Here is a 24,695-nt window from a genome sequence, read left to right on the forward strand (position 1 = left end):
AGTCAAGCGCAGCCTTTTAAAAGGCGCCACCAGGATTTTATATGAAGAAGGTTTTAATAAAAAGAAGGGTGAAGTTTTGCTTTAAAGAGCCTGTTTTCTAAAGGGAAGTCTGCTGGAAACAGTGAGGGGTTTTTTCTCCTCCCTCACTGGAAATGTTTCTTTACCGTCTGCTGCAGTGGGTCATGGCACGGCACTGCTGGTAGGGTGTGAACAGCAGGAAATTCAGTTTATTCCTCTGCTTCTGGGTGTAATTCCCACACATCCCAACCCCACTGGCTTCACCCATCCTGCCCTGGAGTGACCTGAGCACAGAAGATTTTCCAAGGAAAAAGAGAGCGCCCTGCATCTATCCAGGACCTCACCTCTCCATTCCCACCTGGAATCTGAGCACCCAGCACCCCCAACGCTGTGTTAATTTGGGATATTCGGGATAGACAGGAGTGGCTGCATCCCCTCTCTCTGGTTCCAGCTCCCAGGCCTGAATTCCTCCCCAATTTCACACCCTGCAGAGTGAAACGGATCCGGGGTCGGGGCCGAGCGCGCGGCTCCGCGGCCAAAGCTCACACGCGGCCCTTTGGCACAAAGGGCTCTGCTGGGAAAACAATGCCCCACTTATGCCTCCGCCAGCCACGGCTCCAGAGCCCGCGAGCTGCTGTTTAAATTTGCAAAGGCTCCTTGCCAAGATAAAATACCCAAGGCCAGCGCTCGCTACATTATCACAGTCGGGCTTTTCAGCCACATAAAGGAGCCTTTTTTTGTTTTTGCCAGGGAAAGGCTCGGCCGTGTGGCTGGAAAGCTGCAGGATTTGCATGGCAAGGGCTGTGCTGAGCGCCAGGAGACACAAACATCCTGCTCCCTGTGCTGGCACAGGCATGGGGATGGGGACAGCAGGGCTGGTGGCACGCAAGACTGTCCCACTGCTGATGGGACCCACGTCCTGCTGGCAGTGGCAGAGCCTGGGCAGGAAATGGGTGTGGATTTACTCCATGCAAATCACAGATGGCGCACAGGTATAAGGGCAAGGTGTAATTAGGGATTTGTTCTCCAAAATCTCCCTGCCAGGGTTTGGGGGTCCCCTGTCCCTGCCTGGGGGTCCCTCCTGCTGGCTGTGGCCGCGGGGCACGGCTCTGAGGTGGCCCAGCAGGGAAATCCAGGGCCTCGTGAGGCTCCGATGGGGCAATCGATAAGGAGGGCTGGGCTGTGCTGATTTAAAGTGATACTGCCCAGGCAGCTCCTGCATCCATCCCCCGAAGGGTCACGGATCTGGCACAAGCACAGTTCACCCCCCGTGGGGTGGGAAACCCTGGAAAAAATGGAAATTGGGACTGTTCCCTCTGGCTTTTACAGCCCCAGCCTGCCCTCAGCGCCAGGCTCCTCCACTGGCAGCACTCCCTGGATTTTGACATTTCAGCTCCTGGAAGAGGAGGTGGAAAGGGATGGAACAGAGGCAAAGGGAGTTTGTCTTTTAAAAACCCACTGTGGTTATTGCCAGGCTGGCTGTGCTGCGGGCAGAGCCATCCCCACCTGCCCTGGTGTGCCCTGCTGGGGGCTCGGAGCATCGTCCCTCCCCTGGGGCCTCCTGCAGCCCCTCGGGGACAGGGGACACGGCCAGCAGCGGTGGCAGCAGCCTGGCTGGCACAGAGAGCCGTGCCTGGCACTCTCCTGGCAGGGCAGGTCCCGTCCTGCCGGGAGCCTGACGTGCCAGACGGGTTGTGATTCACCGGAGCTGGCTGTGCCCGCGGGGCAGGGCTGAGCTGAGGGTCCCCAGCACCTCCGAGCTTCCCAAATTCCCTGCAGGGTGCAAATCCTGGGGGAAAACAGCACCCCCAGCACGGAGAAAGGCTCCCTAACATGAGAGAACAGTGGGATCCCACCAGCAGCTCGTGTGGGGCACCCTACAGGGAGCACAGTGTGGGGAGGGCACTGCCAGGAGAAGGATAAACCCAGGATAAACTCTGCTGGAAGCAGAGGGCAGAATGGTCATGTGTGAGCAGGAAAAAACTAAATATCCTGCAAGGGAATGCTGGGGCAGAGGGAATGGCTCCTTCCCATGAGAGGACAGTGGGATCCCACCAGCAGCTCATGTGGGGCACCCTACAGGGAGCTCACCATGAGGAGGGCACTGCCAGGGGAAGGATCTCTGCAGGGTAAACTCCACTCTGCTGGAACCAGACAGAATGGTCGTGTGTGAGCAGGAAAAAGCCAAATATCCCACAAAGAAATGCCAGCCCCTGCTCCAACAGAGGGAATGGCTCATTCCCATGGCAGGCAGAGGGGGCACAGGGTCTGGCAGAGCCGGGCTCAGCCTCTCCCCTGCCTGACCTTGGCAGTCGGTTCCTGGCGGTGACTCAGCTCCATCTGGAAATCAGCCTGATAACGCTCCCCCCGCTTATCTATCGCTGCTCTATCGCCCGGGCTGATTAGGCAGGCAGGGACTGTTCCTGCTCTGCCTCTGGACAGTGCCCAGGGCAGCCCTGCTGGGGCTGGGACACGTGCAGGGCTCGGGGTGAGGGGCTCTGCTCGGGGGGCTCCGCCTGGGGTTTGGTCCAGGTGAGCTCAGAGGCTGCCGGGGGAACAAACCAGCCTGGGATGGGTCCCTGTGGCAGGGACAGCACCCAGGGAATGGCTGGAGCTGGGCCAGGGGGGTTTGGGGGGGTATCAGAAAAGGTTTTTCCCCCAGAGGGTGCTGGCACTGGGAATGGGCACGGCCCTGAGCCTGCCAGAGCTCCAGAAGAGTTTGGACAATGCCCTCAGGTGGGGTTGTTGGGGTGTCTGTGCAGGGCCAGGGGTTGGATTGATGATCCCTGTGGGTCCCTCCCAGCTCAGGATATTCCCTGATTCCATGGAGCTGCTGCTGTCACAGGCAGGAGTGTGGCAGCTCGGCTCAGGGATCAGGGACAGGCGTGGGAGGGGGTGGCTGGAAAATCTCAGGATGCCAACTGGGTGGCAGCTGCCAGGGAGCTGGAGCTGCCCTTGGCTGTGCTGGTGGGAGGGAGAGGGGTGGGGGCAGCATTCCAGAGCCTCAGGAGCTCCAGGAGAGGAACTGGGGACAGGGGATGGAGGGACAGCACACAGGGAATGGCTCACATTGCCAGAGATGAGGGATAGATGGGATATTGGGAATTGGAATTGTTCCCTGTGAGGTTGGGCAGGCCTGGCACAGGTGCCCAGATCTGCATCCCTGGCAGTGCCCAAGGCCAGGCTGGATGGGGTTTGGAGCACCTGGGACAGTGGAAGGTGTCCCTGCCCATGGCAGGGGTGGGAGAGTTTTAAGGTCCCTCCCAACCCAAACAATTCTGGGATTCCACGAGGGGATCCCACACAGAACCCCCTGGCTCTGTGGGCTCTCAGTGGCTTCATGTGGCACAAGGGTGACTCTGAACACACTCTGCCCCCAAAAAGAGGCTTTTAACCCCTGCCTAAAGGGCTGAAATCCCACCCAGATGGATTGATCCCACCCAGCATGGCTTTGTCTGCAGCTGGGAAAAATCCCTTCCCTTGTGAACTGCCCCTTCTCCAGTCCCTTTGAACTCCCTCCCTCCTGCCACTGAGCAGCTGCAGGGCCAGAGAAGGCCCCTGAGTATCCATCCCTGCAGCCAGGGGCATTCCCAGAGCCCATCTGGGCTGGGCAGGGGAGTCTGCCCCCCAAAAGCAGCACCTGAGCCCGTGCTGTCAGCTGGGCCCTACCTTGGCACCCTCCGTGCTCAGCTACTGCCGGCTCTCACTCGCACCTCCCATGAAAAGTGAATTTCTTGGCTGCAAAGGAAAGAGAAAAATATGTCAGGAATCTGTGCCTGGCTTGGCTGTGGTGCTGCTGCTTGTGGGGAGTGCTCAGCTCCAAAAAGGGGGGATTCTACCCCAAAATTCCCATCCTGGCCACCCCCAGATGGGTCCCTTTGACTGGGGGCTGTGGGAATGAGGGAATGGAGGATTTGGGATCCCATTTCCTGCTCTGCTCATCCCAGTTCCATCCCAGCATCCCTGATGCCTTTGGGGTTCATCCTATCCACGAACCTGAGAGGCAGGAACTGATGGAGGAGGAGGAAGGGGCAATTGAGGGTGGCCAAAGCCCAAACCCCATCCCTGGGCACACTCTGGGCACAGGGAGATGCCAACCTCTCCCAGCTGTGCCCAATTCTGCCCCTGCCATTCCCAACCCTCCCTGCCCCTCTAGAGGGAGCTTTTCCCCAAATTTGGGTAAAGATGGGGGTTTTAAGGGCTCGCTGTTCCCTCCCTGCCAGCCCCAGCTCCAGCCTGGAGCTGAGGAAGAAAACATGGATCACATCCTGACACTTCACACCCATGTCCCAGGCACAAAAAAGGCAGGATCAGGGCTCTGCCTCCTGCCAGGACTCAAGGCAGCAGAGGGAGCATCACATGCAGGGGGATGGGACACTTTCCTTGCCAGCCCTGGGCCCTGTTTGTCCCCAGGGAAGGAAGGGACTGAGAGTGGGGACTGCCACTGCTCCAAAGGGACAGAAAACCTGGGGGATCCCCTGGGGAGAAACCACAGTGAGAAGGAGACAAATCTTAGTGCTGAGAGCTTGAAAAGGACCTTGGGAGAGAGGCTGGGAAAGATTCTGGGGATGCAGACACACAGAGGGACACAGGGACAGGGACACACACAGGTACAGAGGGACACGTGGATGCACACAGGGACACATGGACACGGCCCTGGTCTGGCTGTGCTGGAGCAAGAAGAGATGCCCAGCAGATTCTTCAGGCCCAGAGAAGTTGGAACATTGTTCAGAAAGTTTCTTTCCTGCTCACAATGATCCAAAATCGATTTGCTGGATCTGAGCAGCGAATTTCCAGACTTTGTCTGGGGATGCAGATTTTGCAAAGAGTCCCAATCCTTCCTCACTTGTCATGCACCATCACAGAGCAGGAGGAAAAGGAGGAGGAAAAGGAGGAGAGGCTGAGCCTGGCAGCTCTCAGGACGCCCCACAGGATGCAGGGGTGTCACCAGCTGCTGTCACAAGCCAAGTGTCACAAGGCTCTGTCTGGGCTCCATGCCCAGGGTCCCTCCCAGCCCCGAGGCCCTTCCAGAGGAGGCTGCACGTCTGGGATGGGGGACAGGAGGTGACACCAGCAGGGCTCAGCCCCAGGATGGGTGGTCAGGGTGGGCTGGCAATGCCCTGCTCCGGGAGCTGGGTGCCAGCCCCATCCCAAAGGAAATCCCAAAGGAAATGGGATGGCTGCACACAGGGACAGGGGAGGCTCTCCCAGGGCTCAGCTCTGCCTCTCCTCACCCACCACAGCGCAGGAAAAGCAGCTGGGATGTGCCAGGTGGGATCCACTGCAGGGAAATCCAGGTTGGATCCACACAGGGAGCAAGGGCAGAGCCAGGAGCTGCATCCTCCGAGTGAGGGGCAGCTCCCAGACCCCTGAAATAAACCCCTGCTGTGATTCCATGCCCTTCAGAGCATCTGCATCCCTAAAAATCCAGAGGCATGGGACATGTGAGACCTCCTGAGCCCGAGGGGAGCTGGGTTTCATCTCCCTGGGGCTCACAGCAGCATCTTTGTGGGGCTGGAATAAAGCCTGACTTCTTCTGCCATTTATTTAAGGAATATTAATCTTTCATTTTCCTCCTAAATGCTCCTGTTTGCTGAGGACCTATCTGTTACCTAAGTGCTCCGATAAATCTTCGAAGGTAAAATTACATGTTAGATGCTGCCAGGAGGGTACATTTAAGAATACTTCCTAAATTATCAACTGCATTAATCTTAATTACTTGGGTAAAAGTAGAGTCTGGCATTAGGGTGGACTAAATTGAGCGGGTGTTTGTTTGTCTTTATCATATCACATACTTGAGATCATTTAACAGAGCCCAGATAAAAGGGGCAGCCAGGGGCAGAGCAGCTGCCTCGTGGAAATGATGGCTCTGGGTGACAAAGAGCAGCTGGGGGGGACCCTGGGGTCCCTGAGATGGCAGAACCTGCCTGGAGCAAGTGGAACCCCGGCAAAAATATCCAAAAAATGCAAATTAATTAACTGCTCAGACACTGGGGTGGGTGATGGAAGTTTCACAGAGCATGGAGGGGCAGGATAAGGAATGGATTTACACTGAAAAAGAGGAGGTTTGGATGGGATATTGGGGAGGAATTCCGGGCTGGGAGGGTGGGGAGGGACTGGGATGGAATTCCCAGGGAAGCTGTGGCTGCCCCTGGATCCCTGGGAGTGCCCAAGGCCAGGCTGGACAGGGCTTGGAGCACCTGGGACAGCGGAAGACAAGGGCTGGATGAGCACATCCCTCAGAGTTTGATATCCAGGTCCTGGCTGTGACACAGTCCCTGCTGAGCCCTGGCAGGGAAATCCTGGTGCTCCTTCCCAAACTGCTCTGGATGAAGGGATCCAGAGGCCCAGAGACCTGGACACGGCTAGGATTGGGCTGATGGAGAGGCAGGATCTCACCTGAGGCTTGAATGGATCATGGGTGGCACAAGGACCATGGAAAGCACAAGATCCATAAATGTCACAAGGACCATGGGAAGAACAAGGACGACACAACGACCACAGGAAGCACAGGAACCATGGGAAGCACACAAACAATGCGAAGAACATGATCCATAAATGTCACAAGGACCATGGGAAACACAAGATCCAAAAGCCCAAAATCCACTGGAAGAACTGAGACCAGGAATAGCACAAGGACCATGAATGGCACAAGGACCACAGATGGCACAAGATCCAAGAACGATAGATGGCACAAGGATCATGGGAAGAACAAGACCCATACGTGTCACAAGGACCAGAGAAAGAACAAGGACCAAAGATGACACAAAGACCATGAAAAGCACAAGGACCACAGGAAGAACAAGATCCAAAAGCACAAGATCCATGGGAAGAACTAAGACCAGAACGGCACAAGGACCGTGGGAAACACAAGATCCAAAGGCCACAGATGGCACAAGGAACATGGGAAGAACAAGATCCATAGGTGGCACAAGGACCATGAATGGCGCAAGAACAATGGGAAGAACATGATCCGTAGGTGGCACAAGTACCATGGATGGCACAAGGACCAAGGATGACACAAGGACCATGGGAAGCAGAAGAACCATGAGAAGCACAAGACCCAAGGACCATGGATGGCACAAAGATCACGGGAAGAACAAGATTCATATGTGTCACAATGACCATGGAAAGAACAAGGACCAAGGATGACACAAGGACCATGGGAAGCACACAAACAACGGGAAGAACGTGATCCATAGGTGGCACAAGGACCATCACAGCACGGACCAGCAGCCCCAGCACAGATGCCCTGATCCCACCCACCCAGCTGGTTTGGATGACCCTGTCACCCCAGGATGAGCCACAGCCAGAGCCCACCCCTGCAGACCCAGATCCCTCCCCTCCATCCCAACGCTGTCCCAGAATGTCAGGATGCTCCTGTCCAGCCTGAACCAGTTCCCACAGGATCTGATAGGAGGAGACTGCTGCCAGATTTGGGGGCTTTTAAGCTGTCAACTTTCCTATAATTATTAGCAATGTTTTCAATCAGCTCTCCTCTGAAATTTGCTTCGGAAAGACAAGATTAATGAGCATTTCCTTTGGGGATTTATTGCACTGTTAATTATTCTCTGCCCGAAATTTGGTGCAGAATATTATCAGCTTTTCTTTTTTTCCTTTTTTTTTTTTCAATTAAAAGTGATTCTAATTTGCTCTCTATAAAAGAAAAGTGGATTTCAAATAAAAAAAAATATAATATCTCCCCTTTCCTGATTAAGTATAATAGTCAAGTGATGGAGATAAAAGTAGCCGGTGGCTGTGGCAGGCCACGTTGTGCAGACATGAACTCGGGTTTCCCTGGCAGCACTTCCACCCCTGCTGGGGTCCAGTTTTTTGGGATAACGGGATTCTGAGAGGCCAACTTGTAATTGATGGAGTTTTCCTGCAGAGGGAAGCAAAGGTGTCTGAAAGGAGCAGCCCGAGCGGTGCCAACTTTGGGCGAGGGGTTCAGGGAGGAGGAGGAGGAGGAGGAAGGGGATGGGGAGAGCCAGGGATGCTGCTGCTTCTCCCAAAAAATGCTTGGCTGCGCGTTCGGGAGATGCTCTGGGGATGTGAATCTCGCTGGGAAGGCGCTGGAAGAAGCCACAGTTTCTCTTTCCATGGAACAAACGCCTTCTGCAGCGGGACCCCAGCAGGGCCAGCCCTGGAGAAGGGGCTCTGTCCTCTCGCAGGCTGTTTGTCCTCCCCAGCAGACATTCCTCGGGTGTCTCCCGAATGTGAAACATTCCGAAAATGCTGCAGGACAAACCCCGGCTTGGTGGGGGCCGGATCCGATTTCAGTGCAGCACAGGGATGGGGGAGCAGCTCCACACGGGGCTGTGCTGGGAAACACCCCCGGCCCAGTGCCCTGCTGGGCTGGTTTAAAGCCAGGTTTAACCCCAAGCTGGCCTGGATTTAAAGCCAGGTTTAACCCCAAGCTGGCCCTAACCCCAGGCTTTAACCCCAGCCTGTCCCTGCAAAGCCCCACTGCTCCCGTGGCTCTGGGAAGGGAAGCAAAGGAGAATTTGAGCTGAACCCAAATTTGGAGGATGCCCCGTGCTGGCACTGGGAATGGGGAGATTTGGGGGATCCCTGTGGGGGATGTGGCTGGGGTGGCCCCTGGGTGCTGCCTGTGTCTCTCTGGGGGTGACAGGGTGCTCATGCTCCAGCTGCCACCTCTCCTGAGCCCATTCCCAGGGCTGGCCCCACACCTAAAGGGATGCAGAGAGTTCTGAGGGAAGGGAATCACAGCCCACAGAGCAGGGAGGGCAGCTTTGGCATTGTGGGGTTGCCTTTCCTTCAGGCTCCCTCTCCCAGCCATGGGGCTGGGGCGCTCCTGTGGATACCACGTCCAAGGAGGAGCTGCAGTCATGGAGAGGGGAGAGGAGTTGTTGGGATTTTGATGGAGAATGACCTGGTTTGGCTTCCTCCAGCTGCAGCTGCTGCCTGAAGCCAAGTTTGCCATCACCTTGCACTGTGTTTCCCTGGAATCCACGGCTCCTGGAAGGCAGGAGGGATGTGCCATGCAGGGAAAAGTTTAAGAAAGGGATGGACAATCAAACCAGCACACTCCCAGATCTGAGCTACAAACCAAAGCACTGCCAGGGCAGAGCCACAGGGGGGAAAAACTGAAATTTGGGAAGCAGAATCCCAAAAAACCTGTGCTGCTCAGCCCCCGCAGCCCCGCTGGCCGGCGCTGAGCGATGCTCTCTGTTCTCCACGGGAGCAGCAGTGCCTGCGGCCAAGAAAAACGCCCGGAGCTATAAAAAGTCTGGGGAACAGAGACACATTCATGGACAGCTTCAAGCACGCCGCGGCAGCCGGGCGGGATCCGAGAGCAGCCCCAGCCCCGGGCACTGCCAGCCTGGCCCTGGGCACTGCCAGCCTCACCCAGCTGGGCCAAAGCTGTGGAAAAGCAGGATGGGCTCACACAGCGTGGAGTTGGGCTGGAGAGGAGCTTTGCTTAGTCCTGGTGTGTTTCCCATTGGTGTTCCATCAGTGCTCCCTTGGTTTCCTCAGTTTCCCCTTGGTGTTCCATCACTTTCCCATTGGTGTCTCATTAGTGTTCCATCGGTTTCGCCTTGGTGTTCCACCACTTTCCCATCGGTTTCCCACCAGTGTCTCCTTGGTTTCCCCTTGATTTTCCCATTGGTTTCTCCTCAGTGTTCCATCAGTTTCCCATTGGTATTCCACTGGTTTCCTATCAGTTTCCCCTTGGTGTTCCATCAGTTTCCCATTGGTTTCCCATCAGTGTTCCATTGGTTTTCCCATCGTTTTCCCATCAGTGTTCCATCGTTTTCCCATCAGTGTTCCATCGTTTTCCCATCAGTGTTCCATCAGTCTCCTCTCAGTGTTCCATGGGTCTTCCATTGCTTTCCCATCGGTTTTCCCATCACTTTCCCCTTGGTGTTGCATCAGTTTCCCCTCAATGTTCCATGGGTCTTCCATTGCTTTCCAGTCGGTTTCCCATCAGTGTCCCCTTGGCTTCTCATTGATTTCCCCTTGGTTTCACATTGGTGTTCATTGGTTTCCCCTCAGTTTCCCCTTGGTGTTCCATTGCTGCTCCCATCGGTTTCTCACCAGTGTTCCATTGGTGTTCCATCAGTTTCCCATAATCTTCCCCTTGTCACTCTGTCGGTTTCCTCTTGGTTTTCCTCTTGGTGTTCCATCAGTTTGCCCTCGGTGTTCCATGGGTCTTCCATTGCTTACCCATTGGTTTCCCCAGTGTTCCATCAGTGCTCCATCGGTTTCCCATTGGTGTTCCAGCAGTTTCCCACTGGTTTCCCCTCAGTTTCCCATGGGTGTTCCATCAGTTTCCCCTCGGTGTTCCCAGCCCCACTCCATCTCCCCTCAGCCAGGTCAGGTTTGTTCGCAGGTGCTGAGCAGGAGCCCAGCACATGCCTGGAACTTCAAAGGGCCAGGAATGAAAACCATCCTGCCCAGGGATTTGCAGCCCTTCCTGCTGCTCCAGCTGCTGGGTGGCAGATGTGGGACACATCCCTGTGCTGCACCACAGCACGAGGCATCCCGAGCTGGAGAAACCCCTCTGTGCTGCTCCTCCTGCTGCTTTTCCTGCTTTTCTGCTTCCCTAGGCCCCGTCCCTGCACGAATAATGCCAATATTCATGGCCCAGACAAATCCAGGCTCTGTTTGCTCCCAGGAATGTTTTCTCCAGAGACACTCCAAGCGACAAAATCCCCTTCCTCACGCTGCTGGGTTTTTCTTTCATCAGGCAAAAATAAAAATGAGCCGAGGGTTGAAGAATGGCATCCTGTCAATATTTTCCTTTTGCTGGTGCTGAATGAGCTGGAGAAGCTCTTGGAGTCCAAACCTGTTGCTGCTGTGCTGCTCCAGGTACAACATCCCTCTTCAGGGATGCAAAGCAAGGATTGGGAATTTCTCTCCTGCTTTGAGATGTGGTTTTCAGGCAGAATTTTCAGGAGATTTTAAAGTGTTGCCTCAGAGGTCTGAGGAAAGGATGCTGCTGCTCTTCCCACAGCTCCCAGAGCTGGATCCCAGCGCTGAGGGATGCCGAGTGGGAAAAGGTGCTGGGAAGCACAGAAATAAGGGAATTTGGGAATTTCCCCCAGCCTGGGGTGGGATCCATGTGACTCATCCCTTTCCTCATCTTCAGCCACTGAAGGAGGAATGAAACAGCCTAATCCTCTGGGAGTCTGGAGAAAAAGGGATATTTTTATATCCTGGCTGGAAAACCAAATTCTTCCCAACAGCGACAATTAAAAACAATAAATATGAAAAAAAAAATGTGAAAACCACTCATTAATAGTTTTTCTCCAGCTTCCCAAGGCAGGGAGGAGAGGGAAAGGGGTCAGGACCGCACTCCCTGTCTGAAGGGCCACTCTCATCCCAGGAACATTTTTCCTGCCCACAGAAAGAATCCCAGACAATACCTAATCCCATGGACACCGGAAAGGATTCCTTTCCCTCAGCCCTTCAGCAATGCCACCAAACCCCACATATTTTCCCAGTGAATTCACAGACCAAGAGCATTCTTTCCCCTTCACCTGGAGATTTAATGCTCTGGAGATTTAAAGTCTCTAAAAGAGATTTTTTTTTTTTTTTCAGGGAAAAATCATGTGGCATCTTCATCCCAGCATGGGGATGAGGAATAACTTTGTGCATCTCTCATCTGTGCTGCTCCTTTTCCTCCCTTTTCCAGCCAAACGTTGCAAGTAATAATTTTCCCACATGGAGCAGGAGCTGCTGTGAAGTGGCTGCTTCTTCCATTAAACCCTGGGCTGCTGCTGGATTTTGGGGAAGGGGGCGTTGGGGAAGGGGTATCGCTTTTCCCCGCTGTTTCCTGCCCAGGTGATCCCACACAAACCTGCCTGTGTGATGGAAAACATTCGGGATCCGGGACCCAAAACACAGCCTGGATTCAGCTTCCCTCCCCTGCTCCCGAGACATCCTCCTTTTGCTACAGAAAGTGGCCTTCATCCCGGGATTCCTCAAAGCCACGGGGTGAAAAAACAGGGAAAACATTCATTCTGGGTGTGGGTGTCTGCCTGCCACGGCTGTGCCCACATTTCCCATCTCCTCTGGGCACAAAAGTGCAACCAGAGCTGCTTGGGGAGCTGCAGGATGACCCCAAATAAACCAACCCTACAAGGCAGAAGGGAATGGATTCACCAGAATGGGCTGTCCCCAAACCAGCTGAGCTGGGGACAGGGACAGACAGCAGGAGGACAACTCCCTGTCAGCCCATGCAGCATCCTGACACCCAGCCCTGCTGCCCAGGCACCCTTTAATCTTCCTGGCCACTGCTTCCAAACTGAGACTTGCATGGATTGACCAGGACAGGACCTCCCTGGGTTGTTTTTTTTTTAAAGCTGCTTTGCAAAAAAACCCATTAAAAAGAGGAAAAAGAGGCAGAAGAGGAACAAACACTGCTCCAGGAACACGGTGGGGGCTGTGAGGGCTCTGCACAAAAGCGCCCCTGGAGCAACCAGAGCTGCTTGGGGAGCTGCAGGATGACCCCAAATAAACCAACCCTACAAGGCAGAAGGGAATGGATTCACCAGAATGGGCTGTCCCCAAACCAGCTGAGCTGGGGACAGGGACAGACAGCAGGAGGACAACTCCCTGTCAGCCCATGCAGCATCCTGACACCCAGCCCTGCTGCCCAGGCACCCTTTAATCTTCCTGGCCACTGCTTCCAAACTGAGACTTGCATGGATTGACCAGGACAGGACCTCCCTGGGTTGTTTTCTTTAAAGCTGCTTTGCAAAAAAACCCCAAAAAACATTAAAAAGAGGCAAAAAGAGGCAGAAGAGGAACAAACACTGCCCCAGGAGCCTGGTGGGGGCTGCGAGGGCTCTGCCCAGCAAAGCTGGGGTTGCTTTTCCCTTTCATCCCATGCCAGGCTGCAGCCCAGGATCCAGACGGTCAAATCCAAGAATCCCTGGAAGGCAGGGCTTGGCTCACGGGGCCGCAGCTGCTGCCTTTCCCTGCCGCTGTAATTACGGCCCCAAACTTAGAAAGCAGCGGAAGAGCCGCGTGTAGCGCTGCAATTAAGAAGCTCTTTAATTGCAGGGCTTTGTTTTCCTCTGCCCGGCTCCAAGGAGTGGTGGAATCCCGGGAATTGCAGCTCCACGGCATCCTCAGAGCTCGGGGGACAGCAGGTTTGTCCCCAAAGGTGACCCTTGGGTCAGGGGCAGAGCATCCAGCTGGGGAAGGAGCCGCCAAAATCCATCCCTGCTCCATGCAAGGAGGTTTTTTTGAGGAACAAATGTTCCGCTCTCCCTGGGAGTCCCCTGCTCCTGCTGGAGAGGCCTCTGGAGCAGGAATGATTGTCTTTGTCAGCTCTGAGATTTCCATGGATCTGTGTGTGGGAATCAGCAGCAGCCATGCAGAGCTGCTGATTTCTATCCCCACGGATGCTCCCACAAATCCACTGCTTCCCAAGGCCAGGCAGGAATGGGAATGGCTCTGCTTCATCCCCTCACTGCAGACTCATCCTCAGAGCCTTGGGCATCCTGTGGGAAAGGGAAAAAGGGGTGGATGTCACATCCAGCAGGCTGGTGTCACAGCAGGGACGTCAGAATGGAGCCACCACCAAATCCAGCATTGGAGCAAATGGGGATCAAGGGGCAGAACCCCAGCTGTTCCCAGTCTGACACTGGCAGCTGCACACTGGCTCAGGCACAGCCTCCTGCCACATCCTTGGCTTCAAGATGGAGCAAAGCTTCCCGAGATTCCCAGCAGCTCTGCAGGAAACTTCCATGGATTGATCCACCAGCAGAAGGGAGGAGCAGACCTGGAGCACATTCCCTGGGTTGGGAGCCTGGCTGGTGACAAACACAGGCAGAATCTGGGATCTCCAGCAGGATGGCAGCAGTGCCAAAAGCAGGGATAAGATCCTGAAATGTGTGGTTTAAAATGCAGGAACAGCTTTGGGGAGAAAAACGGGAGAAGCTCTGTGCTCCCACCAGGACATGGTGGGAACCTCTCCCTTTACAATGCATGGATCCAGTGACTCACCTCTTCCATTCCATCACTTCAATCCCAGAATCCGATATCTGGGAGCTGGCAATGAGGCTGGGCATCCTCCAGTGGCCAAAACTGAGCTTCCCAGTGCTCCCAGTGCAATAAAGCTGGGCATCCTCTGGTGGTTAAAGCTGAGCTTCCCAGTGCTCCCAGTGCAATGAGGCCAGGATCCTCCAGTGGCCAAAGCTGAGCTTCCCAGTGCTCCCAGTGCCGGGACCCCTCAGCTGCCCAGCCCAGAGCAGAGCTGTGCCAGAGGGGCCGTGCAGGAAGGGGCTGCTCTTGTTTTCACAGCTGACACCGGGGCTGCAGAGGATTCCTGGGGCTCAGAGGAGGAGGAAGCACAGCACAGGAACCCCCAAGGCTGCTGCACCTGGGCTGGCCCTGCTCCTGGGGGCACAGGGAGGGCACAGGAGGTTTCCAGGATCAGCTGTTGCTCCAGAGCCTGCAGAGCATCCCTGACAGCATCCCTGGAGATGCTCTGGTGAGGGAGAGCTTCGGAGTCCTGCAGAGCTCTCCAGAAGTTCCTGCAGGATCACTGGGTGGGAGAGCAGCAGCCAGAGCCTGGCATTGTCCCTGTGATGTCCACCCTTGTCCCGGGATGCGCCACATGCTCCTGTCAAGGAAGGTCCTTGGAGATGGGGATGGAGAGAATGTGGGAGAGGCACGGAGGGAGGGATGTGCCAGCAGAGCCAGGGCTGTGCAGCCACCCTGAGTCCTGGACAATATTTGGGAAAAATCCTGGCTCCAGAGACTGCTCTTCCCTTGCTTCAGTGACCTGCCCTCAACAAAGCCCCAAATGGAAACACACACTTATACAGATTAATAAATATAATGGAACCACAGGAGGGAAGGGACACTTCCAGGGATGTTGTGACTTAACTCTCCCACACATACATATATACCTCCCCTAATCTGTAAAAGTTGGATATAGTCAATAAGAAAACAGCTGGATATAATTAATAAGAAAATAACAATGGCTCTAATGACAGAGGCAGGATTCCCTCCCTCCCAGGAACCCACAGCTCTCCCTGCAGGCCTGTCCCCAGCGCCACTGTCCCTGTCCCCCTGCACAAACAGAGGCAGAGAAAGAGCCCCTTTGTTGCTGCTGCTCTATTGACACAGCTGGAGCTGCAGAGGGGGAGTTCCTGCTCCGGAGCCTCTCCCACAGCTCGGGGACAGACAGAGCCCCCCGGCTGGGCACGGCCACAGCAGCCCCTGCGCCATCCCCTGCGCCAGGGGACAATGGGGACATGTCACCCAGCTGCTCCTGGGGCTGTCCTTGGAGCAAAACAGGTTTGACCTAATGGATTTCTCCCAAGAGTTGTTGTAAGTCTTGCAGATTGCTGACACTGGAGCTGCATCTTTTGCGGTGTTGTTTTCTTAGTCATCTTCCATCTTCGATACTTCTAGGGTGGAACTTCTTGGATTTTTGTTGCAGAAATTTCAAGCCCAGCATTTTGGATTTCAGTAACAACACCAGCATGGATTTGCTCTATCTCTGCCTGTGTTGGAGCTGCAATGAGCAAATCATCCACAGAGTGTAGAATCTTGGACATTGCAAATTTCTGTCGAACTGGAGACAAAGCTTGGGCAACAAAATACTGGCAAATTATGGGTGCATTCTCATTCTTTGGGGCAACGATTTCTCGTGGTATCTCTGCACGGGTTCTCTTCCCCCACCTGGGGAGGAGGGGGTGTGCAGCCCCCAAGGAGCCCAGCAGAGCCTTCAGCTCCTGCCACACCCAGGATCCAGAGCAGGGATGGCCCTGGGGTGGCACTGGGGCCATGCCACGCTCAGGCCCCCACTGGCTGTCATCCTTCCCATCCCATGGGATCTTCCCAGCCCCTTTGGACATGCACAGACAGATCCAGCTGGGTCCCACAGGCTTCTCCTTGCCTGGATCATGAAGGCACCAACCCTTCCTCTCCCTCCATTCCTGCTGCCTTCCATGGACATCCAACGCCACCATTTGATTCCTGCTTACTCCAAGCCATCCAATCCATGCCATGGGAGGAGATTCATTAATAAATCCTAGGGATTTGCTGTTTTATCCCATAAATAAACCCTGAGGTGTTGCTGTGTCTGCATCCCCAGCCAACATTTAAGAGCTTGGAGCATCCTAAGCATCACTTCCAAGCATCCAGGGTTTTGCAGGGCCCACATCCATCCACCTGGAGATCCATGGGTCTGCTCCTCTTTGCCTCCAGCCTCTGAGCATTCCTTTACCTCCTGCCTCTCCTGACTGACAGGCAAAGCAAAGCAATAAAATGCCTTTTTTTTTATAGAGCTGTAAACTTAATTTCCTTTAAAACCATTTGCTTCCACTTAGAACTCCGCGGAAATCCTGCCCTCCTGGCAAAGCTGCAGCATCCCAGCCCTGCCATCAATGTATGGAGCTTTTTGGATGAGCTTAAAAGTTCAGGGAAGGGAAGATGGGGGAAGAGAGGTGAATTCTTAGGGCATTAAGGGCCTGTTTTCCATCCTCCTCATGAACCTTCCTGGAGGGAAGAGCTGGAGCTGCTTTATGGGGCACAATTAAATCCAGCTCTGTCTGCAGGGCAAAAGTTCAGCCCCAGACAGAGCTGAAGGTGCTGGGAGTGAAAGAAAAATTGGGATTTTCTGGGCTGCAAAACCACCTGGAGCTTTAAATCTGGGACTGGAACCCAAAAGCAGCAATGTGGGCTCATGGACATGTCCAGCCTCCTTCCACTACCTTCTAATTCCAAAGGGAGTATTCTCAGGGAGCAAGGTAAAGGTGATGGGATCACCAATTCCTGGCACAGGAACCAGCCTTGGCAGGTGTTTGGGTGATCCTCTGGGTGGGATCCTGTCTTGCTTCCCCACGACACCAATCCCTGCTGGGCCAGCACTCCTGGGATTGGTGGAGCCCATGGGAAGCACAAGGAAAGGTTTGTGGAGGGAGGGAGGCATGGAGATTCTGGAATTCTGGGCACCCAGCATCCCTCAGCATTCCAAGGGCTGCATCTGGATCAATCCTCTCCCTCCAGAGCTCCTGCAGCCTTTGCAGTCCCATCCCCACGGAGAGGATGGAGCCGGACCCACGGATGGAGCAGGACCCACGGATGGAGCCAAATGAGGATTCCCAAGGCACAGAGCTCCTCCCGAGGCTGGGAGCATCCTGCAGCAGCCCTGAGCACCTCCCCTGTGTGCCCTGAGGGCTCCTCAGGACTCTGCACATGCAGAATTCCCAGCACAGCAAACCCCAAAGGCTGCAGAGGCCGTTCCTCACTGTCCTGCCTGCTCCATGGGAGTGGATCCAGGAGAAGGGAGCACCTGGCTCACATGGGAATGACTTCCCAGGGATGCTGGAGATGGCTCCAAGCTGCCCCTGCTGGGACATCCAGGCCTTGGAGCTCTGATGGGAAGATGCTCCAGAAGTCAGGGATTTTGGGAAGGGAGGAGGATACTCTAGGGGGCTGCCCCCAGAGCTCTGTGGGGCTGCTACAACAGCATCCTGATTTTTCAATGGAATAATGAACAAAAAGGCTCCAAACAGACCCATGGGGGGCTCCTCTGTCCCTGCCACTGCCTGTCCCACATTCCATGGTGTGGGACTCATTTGGGAACTGACCCAAACCCACTCACATTCCCATTACTCCAGTCCAGGATCGCAGTGATGATCACTGAGGGATGATCCCACCATAGAGTCATTCCTGCAGCTTCCAGAGAAGAAGGTGCCTTTTTGGGGTGAATTTTAGAGCAGGCAGCCACAGCCCCAAAGCACAAAGGAGTTTTGCAATGACCCAGACAGGCCCAGCCCTAAAACCTCATCCCAAAGCCGGGAGCTGCTCCGGAATCAGGATGTGACCATTTCCAGCGCCTCGGGACACAGTGGCAAAGCCAGATGTTCCCAAGAGCAGCAGGACCCAAATCCCACCCAGCCACATCTGGGCTCCTGCAGGCACTAAGTCCTCAGTTTTCCTCCCAAAATGGGGTGTGAGCAGTGCCCTGGACACCCCTCAGTGGCCACAATCCCTGGATTTGGGGTTGGGGTGATCCAACCCTGATGCCAAAGGCTGAAGCCCCCCGAGGTTCTGGGCCCACTTCAAAGAGCTGCAGCTTCCTCCAGCAGGGAAATAAAATCACTTCCTCTGAGCATTCCTGGCTGCTGGAATCGGCTGCTGCTTCAGGAAAACTCAGCCACTGTGCTGAAATCAGAGGGGGTGCTCAGCTGGGCCCCTCTGGTGGATTTGGCTGGAGTGGGATGGACATCTCCAACATCCAGATCCTATTGGGATTTCATCCTTTACATCCAGTTCCTATTGGGATTTCATCCCCAACACCTAGATCCTACTGGGATTTCATCCCCAACATCCAGATCCTACTGGGATTTCATCCCCAACATTCAGCATTCACTGGGATGTGGATTCCCCACATTCAGTTCTTATTGGGATTTCATCCTTAACATCCAGAATTCATTGGGATTTCACCCCCCACATCCAGCATTCATTGGGATGTGCATCCCCAATATCCAGTTCCTACCAGGATTTCATCCCCAATATCCAGTTCCTACCGGGATTTCATCCCCAATACCAAGTTCCTATTGGGATTTCATCCCTCACATCCAGCTCCCACTGGGATGTGGATTCCCACACCCAGCACTCCCTGGGATGTCCATCCAGCCATTCCCACCTCCAGGGTTTATCCAGCCCCACCCAAAGCCATCCCACTGGACATATTCCCCACAAGCCAAGGCCTCCCATGGCTGCTGCCACTGCCTGGTGCTCAGGGAAGCTCCTGCTGCCTTTGGATGCTCCAAAACTCCCTGGATGGCTGCAGTGCTGCCAGCAGTGACCCTGCCAGCCAGGGGAGGGACGTTCCACGGAAAAATCCCCCGGGATGCAGCCTGGATTGGAGCCCTGTAACCCTCCCCAAGACCTCGGGGTGAACCCTGGGTTGGGAAACTTCTCCTAGCTCACATTCCCACCCATCCAGGGAGCTCTGGTTGCATCCCCCAGCCAGGATTCCTCCCTGCTGGAAAAGGAGAGTGTCCAGAGGAGCCTGCCCCTGGGAATCATCCTGGGGAGGGGAGGGATGGCAGCTGGCAGCAGGGATGGCCCAGCCCAGGGCAGTGCTTGGGGATAAATGAGGATTCCTGCTCTTCCCTGTCGGCAGCCAGGCACAGCTGGGGGATCCTGGCCCCATCCCTGTGGCTGAGGGAAGCAGGGATTTCACACTGGTGGCCAGAGGTTTTTATCCTGGTGTTCCTGGGAATGCAGTTGGGAAGCACCACTTGCTGCTCTGCTACAGCTGAGGGGACAATACCATGAAAAAGAAGGGTTTATTGCTCCCAAGCGGTGGAAAAATTAAAGGATTAATGCCAATGGAGATAGACAAAACCCCCTAAATCTTCCATTTCAATGCTCCACCTCTAAATCCAGGATTTTTGTGATTCCCAAGAGGATGGGTGAGGCAGAGACCCAGCACACACAGACCCCACATCCCAACATCTTCCCAGGAGCTCCAGCACCCAGGGCAGGCTTGGCAGCAGCACCACAGAGTTGGGCACTTTGCTGGGAAAATGTGGGAATCCTCCCTGCCCATCTCCCAGGGAAAATGGGGGAATCCTCCCTGCCCATCTCCCAGGGAAAATGGGGGAATCCTCCCTGCCCATCTCCCTCGGGACTCTGGCCAAGGAAGGCCCCAAAACATGGCAGGGATGGGAAGGAAAATCCTCCTCCTTCCCCAGGAGCAGTGCCATGGATGTGGGAATTGCCTGCCCCACCCAGCAGCCCATCCCCAGGGATGCACAGACAGGTTTAGGGATGCTCCAGCTCCTTCCAGCCAAGCTCCAGGGATGCATCCCTGGCTCTGAAGGAGGTCAGGAAGAGCCCAGGGTGCTCCAGGCCAGGGATTTGTGTTTATCCCTGATAATCAGTGTGGCAATTGGGATCTCAGTGGAAAAAAGATAAACCCACTCTGGATTTATCAATTGATCCATCACTAATGGGTGAGGGAGGAACAGACTCTGGCAAAGCTCAGAGAAGCCAAATTCCCTGGTTTAGAGGGAAAAATACCCAAAAGCACAGCTGGCCCAGCCACCAGTCTGAGGACACTTGGTCGAGGTTGGGCTGAAGGGCCAGGAAAGCAAAAAGGACCCCAGGAAAGATGGAGAAGGAATGGGAGAACACCTGGATCTGAATTGGTGCTGCCTCAGTTTCCCCTCCAACCCTCTCCCTGCCACAGCTACTCCAGTTAGAACTTCCCAGCTGATCCACGCCTGCCTCCCAAGCAGGAGGGACAGGCAGCATCCCTTAATTAAAAAGCAGCAGATTCAACCCAAAAAGAGGCTGGGTTTGAAGGGGGCATTGGTCCTTTTGATGCATTTTCCAGGAGCCTCCAGAGATCTCCCTCGAGGAGCTGCTTTTGGCTGGGGACACAGGGCTGGAAAGGAGCAGGAGAAGGGAAGGAGCGGGTGCCAGGCCCATGCCAGCCTGGAATGCAGGTGGGGATGCAGGGAGGGCTGGCATGGGAGCAGCTGGAGGAGGCCAGAGCAAACACCTGCCCCTGGCCCTGCCAGCCCTGGGCACTCCTGTGCTGCATTCCCAACCCAGAGCGGCGACAGCTGACCAGGAACCAACCCTCAAACCCAAAGAAAACAGATCCAAACCCAAAGGAAAACACAGGGGACAGGGCCAGGCCCTGCTGGATCCCGTCCCTGTGGAGCAGGATCCTGGAGAAGGGAGATGAGTGTCCCCACAGAGCAGAGTCCATCCCACATCGGGTTTGTCTGTCCTGGTGTCCCTGAGTGCATCCCACAGGGAATGGGGTGGGAGCAGCCCCAGACAGGACCCTGCTCGTGGGGATACTCATCACTAACTGCATCCTAAAGCTTTGGGCTGGAAATTCCCTTTGCAGCTGGAGTTGGGATAAATCCAGAAGGATTTCTTGGATACGAATGACCCATCCTCTTCTGGGATACCTCAATTTCTGGTTTCCAGCCTCTTCCACAGTGGTTTGGTCCATGGATTCTCTGTTCCAAAGCCTGAGGCACCGGATCCTGGTACCCTCAGGAGACCCTCCAAAGGGAAACCCATCCCTGGTGGCTGCTGTCCTGTGTCACAGCCAAGGTGGCCACAACACACAGAGTGTCACCACACAACTTCAGAAGGCTTTAAGCACTCACCCAAACAGAGGAACACCACAGCAAAAAACTTCTGGCATCTGCTCCCCTTGTCCTTTATACCCACCCTTTATACCCACCATGTTCATGCCCTACACCTGTGTGCCCTCTGCTCATGCCCTGCACCTGTGTGCCCTCTGCTCGCTGACGTTCATGCCCTGCACCTGTGTGCCCTCTGTTCATTCATGCCCTGCACCTGTGTGCCCGCTGTCCATGCCCTGCCCCTGTGTGCCCTCTGCTCCCTGGTGGTTGCTCCAGGGAACCACATGCCATGGATGTGGACAGCACAACCCCCAGCTCCCCTTCCCATGCACAGGAATTATTGATATCCCCTGACCTTCTGCACATCCCCAAAATCCCTGAACTTCTCCCTTCCATGCAGCAGGATCATGGATATCCCCTGACCTGCACATCCTCAACTCCCTGAGCTTCCCCTTCCATGCACAGGGATCAGGGATACCCCTGAACTTCTGCACATCCCCAAAATCTCTCAGTTTCTCCTCCCATCCACAAGGATCATGAATACCTCCTGACCCTCTCCACAATCCCAAAATCCCTGAACTTCTCCCTTCCACGCAGCAGGATCATGGATATCACCTGACCTTCTACACATCCCCAAATCCCTCAGATTCTCCTCCATGCACAGGGATCTTGGACACCCCCTGACCCTCTCCACAATCCCAAAATCCATGAGCTTCTCCTCCCATGCACAAGGATCATGGATACCCCCTGACCCCCTGCTCCTCCCCAAACCCCTCTGTGCCCCAGATGTCCCCAGTTACTGAGGGTGACACAGCCCAGCTCACTCCTGCAGGTGAATTCCCAGCCGCAGGAATCTCCTCTCCCGAGCTCTCCACACCCAAACCCTCCCTCCCTGCGGAGCCGCCGCCGGGTTCGGCGCTGCCGGAGCCGCGCTCCCAAATCCGCGCGGCTCCGAAGGGGTTAAGGGAGCCGAGCGCTCGGATTCCTCCACCTACCCCTCCAAAGTCCCGCACAACCAGACTTGGCACTTGGAGAGAGCTCCACAAATCCAGAGGCTCCAACGCTGCTGCTGCCTTCCGTTGGTCGGGAGCAGGCAATTCCCAGCTAATTGAGGAACCAGAGCCTTCCCCAGCCCCTTCCAGCCCATTATTTATTTAGGAGTTTTTTTTCCCCTTCCTCTTCTTTTCCCTCCTTTCTTAATTTTCTTTTTTTTTTTTTTTTTTTTTTTTTTATTTTTCTCACCCTTCCCAGGGCAAACATCAGGAAAAGAAAGTGTGAATTAATTTGGTGGGGAAGGGCTGCAGTTTATGATGCTCCCCAGCTGGTGTGAGGGCTGTTAACCCCTGGGTACCCGGGGTGCTGCATCCTCCCAGCTCCCTGTATTCCCCACCATCCCATTTCCCGGCTCCCCAGGCAGGGATTTGGGAACAACATCAGGAAGCCAAATGGAAACAGTAGCAGATACCTTTTTTCTCCCCTAAATCTCCTTCCTTTTCTTCCCTAAATCTCTTTTATTTTGTTCCCTAAATCTTCCCCCTCCCCAAATCTCAGTGTATGCCCTACACATCATTTCCCCCCCTTTTTTTGTTCCTCTCTGCCTTGCAGTTGCTGAAGGTTCCCCGAGTCATTTTTAACTCCCTCTGCCTCCTGCACACAACTCAGAGGAAATCTGGGAAACCGAATTCTCGGCTCTCCAAAACAGCAAATGGAAAGTCACTTAAAGGGACACTTCTGCCTTAAAGCGGCAGCGGCGCTTTTCTCCAGCGGCGCAAAAACGGGGTTAAAACCCCCTGAAATCCCCCCACAGGGAAAAATCCCACCCCAACAACACCCAACACCTCCAAGCTCAGCCTTCCCAGGCCACCACAGGTGACAAGGCGCTCGTCACCCTCTCCCTGTCCCTGGTGTCCCCCCGAGGGATGTGCATCCCGGGAATGGGGTGCCAGATAAAAAGGGAATTCCAGCCCCCGCGTGTCCCCCCCTGCCACGCACACGGAATTCCCGGGGCTGGGATGGGGGGGCTGCAATTCCAGGCAGGAAGGGTTAAGGGGGGAAAGGAGGGGAAGGAGGAAAGGAAGGACCGACAGCAGGACCGACATCAAAGCAACTCCTCTGCTCCGCAGATGAGCGGATCCATCCTCGCTTCATATTTTTTGCAGCTGAAGTCGAGGGAGGGGGGGAAAGGGGGGGGTGGGATTAACTCCTGCTCTGCCAGGGGTGGCTCTGGGTGACACTTTCCCAGCAGGGGTGGCACCGTCACGGGTGGTGACAGCGGCCAAGAGCAGCCAAAGGGACCCAGGAGCAGCAGCAGCCCCAAGCGGGGGCCCGGGGGCAGCTTCGGCCTCGGGAGGGAGGAATGGGAATGGCAACGATTTTCCTCTGCAAAAGTTCTGGGATGACACAAATATCCCGAATAGTTTGAGCAAAGAGCATCATTTTTTAACTCTGACAAACCTCGTTGAGTCATTGAATGAGGCAGAGAGGGGGGAAAGGAGGGGGAGAAAGTTGTGTCTGCAGAGGGAAATGCAGGAGCTTCCAGCTGGGAATGCCGAGGGGAACAAACCCTGGGAAAGCGCTGGAGTGACCCCCCAGCAGCAAAGTGAGGCAAAGAGCACATTCCCCTTCCCCCCAGGCTTCCCCCCAGGAAAAATCCCACTTTTATGACACCAGGCAGCAAAGGAAAGGGAACTCACTCACCTCATCATCAGGCGGCCGGAGGGGAAGGCTGCATTCTGCTGGGAAGGGGCTGGAAAAGGCCAAAATTCGGGGATTAGGAGCTGCCGGCTGGCCCTGAGCGGTGGCTCCGTGCTGCGGGGATGAAAAGAGCAGAAAGTCTTCATCACTGACCACAGGCACGGAGCTGCTCACGCCCCTCGCGCGGCACCAGCCAGTAGCGCACACCAGCTGGGATACGGGAGAAGGAGAGGAGCGCAGGAGAACGGGAACGATCCGATCCCGGCACCGGCCGGGGGGAAAGGGGACAGGGAAAGGGGGAGAAAACGGGGGGGAAAGGGAAAGGGGGAAAGGGAAAGGGAGAGAAAAAATGGGGAGGAAAGGGGAAGAGGAAAGGGAAAACGGGGGGGAAAGGGAAAGGGGAAAGGGAAAGAGACAGAAAAAGCAGGGGGAAAGGGGAAAAGGGAAAGAAAAAATGGGGAGAAAAGGGAAAGAGGAAAGGGAAAATGGGGGGGAAAGGGAAAGGGGAAAGAGACAGAAAAAGCAGGGGGAAAGGGGAAAAGGGAAAGGCAAAGAAAAAATGGGGAGAAAAGGGAAAGGGGAAAAGGGAAAGGGAGAGAAAAAATGGAGAGAAAAGGGAAAGGGAAAGGGAAAGGGAAAGGGAAAGGGAAAGGGAAAGGGAAAGGGAAAGGGAGAGAAAAAATTGAGAGAAAAGGGAAAGGGAAAGGGAAAGGGAAAGGGAAAGGGAAAGGGAAAGGGAAAGGGAAAGGGAAAGGGAGAGAAAAAATGGGGAGGAAAGGGAAAGGGGAAGGGATAAAGGGAAAGAAGAACTGAGTAAAAAAGGGAAAGAGGGAAAGGGAAAGAAAAATGGATAGAAAAGGGGAAAAGAGG

General features: G+C 54.9%; 1 protein-coding gene across 2 annotated transcripts in view; it reads right to left on the minus strand.

The window, feature by feature from the left end:
- ZNF469 (zinc finger protein 469) overlaps positions 1 to 24,695 on the minus strand; it is a 174,156-nt gene that overhangs the window by 15,129 nt on the left and 134,332 nt on the right. For both annotated transcript variants that reach the window (XM_074550757.1, XM_074550758.1), the window contains 2 exons: positions 23,829 to 23,939; positions 3,688 to 3,756 (listed from right to left, as the gene is read on the minus strand). The gene's annotated coding sequence lies outside the window, so the exon portion shown is untranslated. The remainder of the gene's footprint in view (positions 1 to 3,687; positions 3,757 to 23,828; positions 23,940 to 24,695) is intronic.

The sequence above is a fragment of the Zonotrichia albicollis genome, chromosome 13 (genome assembly GCF_047830755.1).
Source record: "Zonotrichia albicollis isolate bZonAlb1 chromosome 13, bZonAlb1.hap1, whole genome shotgun sequence".
NCBI lineage: Eukaryota > Metazoa > Chordata > Aves > Passeriformes > Passerellidae > Zonotrichia > Zonotrichia albicollis.